Below are 7,996 nucleotides of genomic sequence, written 5' to 3' on the forward strand. Positions count from 1 at the left end.
TATTCAAAACCTACACTTGGTCGTTACTAACACAATGAAACCTCATCATAAACTCCTTTCTAGTTAAAGTATATTTTTACTCATCCTAACTAGTAACTCTTCCTCTACCCTCTATCATGAACTCTATACAAGATTATTATTCCTTAGTCTAGTCAGAAAGGAAAACGCATCATTAAAACTTACTGGGGCATGACTACCACAACATAGCTTGACTCATTAGTGTCTCCCTTTCTTAGATTACTGAAGCTCTACCTTCTAACTCTGGAAACTTTTACTACTACTGCTTATAATCTCATAACGCATACTATCTTTTTAGGCGCAATTACTACCCAAGCTCTAAAACACACTTCCTCATAGGGGTCTCAGTTGAAAAGAGGTTCAGAGAAAAGAGTCTGGGAATACATCTTGCGTTTAGCTCAAACGCACGATTCATATGAATAAGAGTGCATTATTTTAAATTTCAACACTTAAGCTCACTCACGGGCTTCTCTTATGACCCTCTGCAGTATCATGACTTTCTCAAGATTTTTGCTGAAATTAACTCATTGATAAGGATCTGGCTTTGCTTTTCAACTACCTTAAGAATGAGGGGTAGTCGAATGAATATGAGAAACACACGAATTTGAATATGTTTCTTATGACACAACACCATTGCACGATTTAGAGTATCAAAGAAAGGAAACATTTCCTAAATGTCTGTAGTCCCTCATTTATAGAAGTGGTGCCCTCACAACCATAAATGAGATCCTACCTGACAAGGATTCGTAGACACCTTAGAACACTTAAACTTTGTTCTCTAATATCAGGTTTATCACGACCCGAGCCTACACCCTGGACGTGGCTGGCACTCGAGAACCACTGCTGATCCCCAAGCAAACTCTCATCCTGGTTGACTACAAGAGGAAGACTAACTCAACCATACAAAAGCATCAAATTGAAATAAATGTTTAAAAACAGTTTACTGAATCTCAAAACTAAATTGAAAATACTATGTATAAAACATAAGTTGTAAATAAAATATCTAAAACTGAAAGACTTTCCAAAAATTTCTATCTATGAAGCCTCTACTGTATAAAGAAGAGTGTCGGGACAAGACCCATGACTCCTAAAAAACTATTACTAATAACTCACAAAACTAGAGTCCTTCGGATCAAGGAGGTCTTACTCAAAAGCTAGCGGGTAGATGAATGGATCTCAACAGACTCTTATTGTGGATCCTAAGAACCTCTATCTTCATAATTCAAAGATGCATGTCAAATGACATCAGTACATTGAATGTACGAGCATATAATACAGTTGAATAACAAATAACTGAAAGAAATGACTGCAAAAGATAACAATGTACTCAAGCTAAATGTACAGAAATAAAGGAGTTAAATCATTTAAAGCTTTACAAAATACTTTCTCATCCCTGAACTCAACATAATAAGTGATATATAAAAATACAGTTTAACTATATTGGGAGATTCTCTAACCAACAACCATCACTATGAGCTACATGATGATACAACGTCGTACCCACGCTGCCAGAACTATCATATACCTTGCTAGGATATATGACACCTCAAATAACTAGATCAACTTAGCTCTGCCCGAAGGCACTTAAGATTCATCTAAAAAGCATGATGTTGTACCCATGTTAACATATGTGGTTTATAAGGAATGTGAGTTGTCTGAACTCATCCCCATATCGGTGCTCAATACTACTCCCAATAATATATACTCATCCTCAATGTTTAAAAACATACTCCTCCTCTAATTTGAGATAATTGCTCAAACTATCCTCCTAAAAGAGGTAATTGCTCTTGAAATATCTTTGAACTCATTACTCATTTAGAAATCAATGTTTCTCTATTATCAATGTAAAAGCGAATACCTTTGGGAATACTTAGTTCCCTTATACTCTTACCCAATTCATACTTGAAAACTCTTTCTCAAAAATACATAAAAATCATATTGTGATATGATTTTTAATGACTTGGGAAGTCATGCTACATAAACATTGATGGCATAACTAGATACTATATTGCTTAAACATTGATGGCATACTCTATTGTCATACTAATCATGTTTTAGAAACTCTTTCTCAAAACTCATCTTTAGTTCCTCGAAAACTAGGTTTAAAACTCAAGTTTTAGCTTTAAAAAGCTTCTCAAGATTTATAACTCAATTCATAGGGTTAATGCGTAATTATGGAAATGAACGAATCAACTCAGGGATTTTAATAACGATAAGCAAACTCGGTACTCAGAACTAAAGAACTAAGAACTCAATGATACTACTCATCTCAAATATACTCAATTCATAGGGTTCATGCTGAAATATAGACATGACCGAATCAACTCAAGAATCTTAATGCATAACATATAACAATTAAATAATTAGGAATAGAATTTCAAAAAAAATCTGTAACTCAAGAACTCAAAATCAACTCATCTCAAGAATACTCAAATCTAGGGATAGAATCCTAGATTACTCTTTTAGTGATTTGAAAGTAGATGTAGAGCGTGAGGATGAACTAGTCCAACACTATGATAGCCTTACATACTTTAAAGAACAAGGTTCTTGTTGAAAAGGAACTTGAATAGAAGCCTTGAAACCTTATGTTGCAGGTAAACAATGAAGAAAACCTTTCTTGAGATTCTTGAATTAATTTCTTGAAATCTCTTTGGCCAAGAATTATGATTTTCATTAGTGATTCATAACTGTATGGAGGAATTTGAGTTGGAGATAATGAAATTCTTGGAGAAAGATTTACCTTGAAGAAGAATCTTGAAAAAGATTGAAAGAATCCTGAATGGAGTCTTCTACTTTGATTTTTCCTTGGGGTTTTACCTTAGGGTTTGAGAGAGAAGAGAATAATGTATTAATAGATGAAAATCTGATTTTCTTATTATTCTAGATGTAGTTCTTACTTCCTTATGATGCATTGAGTATGCTTAGCTTGGAGTTAATGTTTCCTCCTTGATTTATGCATTGCATACATGATGGGCTGTTAGACTTAGTTTCACCCCTCTTATGATGATTTGATATCGTCCTAGCTTGGATTCGATAGTTCCTCCCTTGTTATATGCATTTGGAAGAAGTTACATTGAAAATTGGGTTGTTAGTTCCTCTCCTAAATCTTTTAGAACCAGTTTGAATCTCATTTGAGGGCGAATGATCCCAAGGGGGAGATTATGTAAAACCCTAGATTTAGTAAAGGGGAAATATCCATTTCCTTAGACAACTAGGCGAAGTAGGATGTGATCGCCAAGTGACTTGGCAATCCACCAAGTGGAACCTCCTCGCCTTTTGGTTTGATCCCTGATGTCCTGCATTCTGTAACTTTAGGAGAGCCAAGTCGGGCTCGCCATTCCAGTCGGCGTGTCGCCAAAAGTCCCTCCTCCATCACCTAATGGGTCTAGCTCCTAGGTCAGCTTACTGTAAAATTAGGCGAGCTAAGGGCACATTTGGTGAGTCGCCAAGTGCCCTTCGACGATCCCTAGTGAGTAGTGCTTTCAATCATAAGTTAGGGTCCTTTGTGTCTTTTCAGATTCATTTTAATTCGATACTACATCATTTTAACCTTCATCTAGAGACCTATATAATCATTCTACTCTCAAATTTCACCTATTTAAGACCCATTCTCTCAAGAATTTAAAAGAAGACCAAATCTCCTCTCCAAATATTCTCTCTCTAGAAACTTGAAGAAGAAGAAGGATTCAACCTAGGGTTTCAAGTAAAGGTCTCAATTCCTCCATTGAAGGCTATAATTTGGATTCAAGGTATGATAGTTTTCATCCTCAGATTCTTTTCATCCATGAAGTTCCCAAATTCCTCTATTTCAAGAATAGAATTCACCAATTGAGTTAGGGTTTTCTTCAATTGTCATGGGTTCTTTTCATTATTGATTTAAATGATTGAATTATGATATCATATGCATGAATTGATGAAATACAATATTTTATGATGATTTACCCATTAACCCATGTAATCCCCATGTTTTCAAGTTATGAATCATATGATGTGGAATTTTGAGTATAAATCATGAGTTCTATGAAATTAAGCATGTATTGCTAGCTTTACATGAATTTATGATGAAATCCATATCTAATTCATGTTTTCTAAGTATTGCTGATTTAAAGTAGGCTTTGAACCTCAAGAGGTAAATTATGGACTTATGCATTTTCTTAACAAATCTATGCAAATGTTTAAAGGGTGTTTTGATATTAAACTACCTATGATGATGATCATAATGATGTGTTATTGAAAGAATTTTCTTATTTACACATAAGAGCAAGATGTGAAAGGTTTTCTCACATAGAAAGGATTTCTAGGTTGAAAGGCTTTCTCACCTAATTTAATCAAAGAGTAAGAGCTATCCTAATGAACTTAGCTTGGAATGGTTGTCCAAGGATACTTTTCCATGGATTATGAGATAAGTCAAGGCTAAATAACTACTCCGTGGGATTTATGTTTAGCACCGAGAGGATATTGACATTGAGATGGAAACTCTCCCGTTAGTAGAGGCCGGGTTTCTAGAAGCAATCTCATGAGATGGAAGCTCTCCCGTTAGTAGAGGTCAAGTTTCTAGTAGCAATCTCCTTATCCCTTAACTATGTGCCCCTATAGGATGATTAGGTAGTGGATCCATTTAAGCTAGAAGTTCATGGTCCTTACCTTGACAAGTATAACAACCCTTTTCGGTGTGGGATATACCAGGGGATCATGTTATAGCTCACCTGGTCTCTATGTCGGTTAAGACTAATTCCCATATTAATAATGAACTAAGGTTACTTCAAGAAGTATCCCATCTGAGTTCAAAGGTTTTAAAGATGATGTTAGCTTGCATTGACCATGGTTTTATGACTTATGTTTCTAACTCTTTCATATCATATTTTAGCTTGGTCAATTGCATGTCATGAAATGAAATGTCCCTTTTAGCATGATTTAACTGTTTTAAGCATGGTTATCATACTTGGTACATTATTTTGTACTAACACATACTCTTGCCTGCATTTACCCAAATGTTGGGTCTGACAATCAGGTTTCTAAGTTTCGTGGCTAGTGGTTGAGTTCAAAATTTCTAAGCTTGGGTGAGTCCTCATTCTTTGAGGACGGAATTTTATCAATTCAGTTTCTTTCATGTATTTCTCTTTTGGACATGATGTATGGGCAAGGCCCAATTTTATTGTATTGTACTAGATGGCTACATTGAGACAAGTGTTTTAGACTTCCACTTTTTGTTTGACAAAACTATTGGACTGGGACTATTGTTTTACTCCTATTGTTAATTTCTTACGTTGTGAAAGCTAAGTGGCTTGTATAGAGTCCTTTGGGGTTTTATACGTTATGTTACATCTAGGGGGTACCCCTAGGTCATGAAAAAATTGGTAATCAGAGCACAAGGTTTAGAATGGTCCTAGGATGTCTCATAAGCCACGTCTAGTATAGTCTTGTTCATGAGTTTGAAAAATGCCATATTTATGAATGAGAGGCTAAAGATGATTAGGAAACTCCACTCTTTCATTACTCTAAAGTCGTGTGATAAAGTTTAACTCTGCAATGTCTCTCTCTTAATCCTTATCTGATGTTCTTCTGGATATGACTACCCAAGAGCTTATCCTAGAAGGAATGCGAGGGAGAATGAGGAACAAGAAGCTCCTCCCCAAGCTCCTCAAGTTTTGGTCGATCCTTTGGCCGAGCAAGTGACTAATGTGGAGTTTAGGGCTGCTTTTCAAGTGTTAGCTCAAGCCGTGATGACCCAAGCCAATAGGGAGGTTGCGGTTCCCGTGAACCAAAATATGGGTACGGTGGCTTCTAGAGTCAAGGACTTCACTAGGATTAATCCTCCGGAGTTTCATGGTGTACGGTTGAGGAAGATCCTCAAGAGTTTATTGATGAGGTCTATAAGTGTTGATGATCATGAGAGTTACGCCGGTGTAAAAGGTGGAGTTAGTCGTTTATCAACTAAAAGGTGTGGCTCAAATTTGGTACAACCAATCGAAAGAAGGGCGACCAAAAGATGCGGGTCCTCTTGATTGGGAGAAGTTTGAGGCCGCTATTCTTGATAGATTATTTCCCTTTAGATGAAGGAAGCTAAGGTGCTTGAGTTCATTAATCTCTGACAACGGAGTATAAGTGTGAAGTAATATGCTATAAAGTTCACTCAATTATCTAAGTATTCTCCAACAATGGTTGCCGATTCAAGGGCCAGATGAGTAAGTTTGTTTCGGGTGTGTCCAAAATGGTGGTTAAAGAGGGCCGAACCTCCATGCTCATTAATGACATGGACATCTTTCATCTAATGGTGCATGCACAACAAATTGAGGAGGAGAAACTAAAGGAAAAGTCTAGAAAGGTGAAATGGGCTAAGACCGGTGATGGAAACTTCTCTCATGCAAGGTCCGATGGACATGGTCTTTCTACATTTCAACAAAGGTTTTTCGATCGAGGTTCCTCTAATGCTCCTCCTAAGTTCAACAAAGATAGGGTGTCTAACCCTAAGCCTCAATGAGGTAATGGTAGTGGATCTTCATTGCCAATGTCTAATTGTACTAAGTGTGGAACAAAGCACGAGGGTAAGTGCCTAGCCGGAACAGATGGTTGCTTTAGTTGTGGTAAAAGTGGTCACAAAATGAGGGATTGTCCAATGCTTGCGGCTAAAGGAAGAAAGGGAAAGCAAGCTACTCCTAGTGGTTTGGGTCCCAATGCTCCTAAGCAAAATCGATTCTATGCACTTCAGACTCGTGGTGAACAAGAGGGTTCTCTCGATATGGTTACTGGTATGTTGAAAGTTTTCCAACTTGATGTTTATGCTTTACTTGATCCCGGTGCTACCTTGTCTTTTGTGACGCCATATATGTCTATGAGGTTTTATGTGCTCCCTAATGTGTTTTAGAACCCTTTTTTGTCTCTACTCCTGTTGGTGATTCAATTGTGGCTAAGAATGTCTATAAAATGTTTCCCGTTTCCTTGTCCCATAGAGTTACTCTTGTTGGCTTGGTAGATCTTCATATGTTAGATTCTGATGTTATTCTTGGTATGGATTTGTTGAATTCATGTTATGCTTATATTGATTGTAGAACTCGTGTAGTCAAGATTCAGTTCCCAAATGAGCCTGTCCTAGAGTGGAAGGGGGGAAATTCTATGCCTAAGGGTCAGCTTGTCTCTTATCTTAAAGATAGAAAGATAATTTCTAAAGGTTGCATTTACCATCTAGTTAGGGTGAGGGATGTAGATTCTGAAACCCCTACTCTTGAGTCGGTCCCTGCCCAGTATTCCTCCCTAGCAAGAAATAGACTTCGGTATTGACCTTCTCCAAGATACACAACCTATTTCTATTCCTCTTTACCATATAGTTCCGGCAGAATTAAAGGAGTTGAAAGAACAATTGGAAGATTTGTAGGATAAGGGTTTCATCCGACCGAGTATCTCTCCCTGGGGTGCTCCAGTTTTGTTTGTTAGAAAGAAGGATGGTTCTCTTCGAATGTGTATTGATTGTCGTCAGTTGAACAAGGTAACCATTAAGAATAAGCATCCTCTCCCAAGGATAGATGACTTATTTGACCAACTTCAAGGAGCATGTTATTTCTCTAAGATTGATCTTCGATCGGGCTATCACCAATTAAGGGTGAAGGAAGATGACATTCCGAAGACGGCTTTTTGAACTTGGTATGGTCATTATGAGTTTTTAGTAATGTCGTTTGTGTTGACTAATGCTCCGGTGGTGTTTATAGATTTGATGAATAGAGTGTTTAGACAATACCTTGACATGTTTGTGATTGTGTTCATTGATGATATATTGATCTATTCAAGGGGTGAGAATGAGCATATTGATCATTTGAAGATCATGTTGCAAACTCTAAAGGACCAACAACTTTTTGCAAAGTTTAGAAAATGTGAATTTTGGTTAACATCTGTAGCTTTCCTTGGTCATATTGTTTCAAGTAAGGGTATTGAGGTAGATCCTAAGAAGACGGATGCGGTCAAGAGTTGGCCTAGACCTCTAACT

Source organism: Solanum tuberosum, unplaced genomic scaffold, assembly GCF_000226075.1.
Source record: "Solanum tuberosum cultivar DM 1-3 516 R44 unplaced genomic scaffold, SolTub_3.0 scf00013, whole genome shotgun sequence".
Classification (NCBI taxonomy): domain Eukaryota; kingdom Viridiplantae; phylum Streptophyta; class Magnoliopsida; order Solanales; family Solanaceae; genus Solanum; species Solanum tuberosum.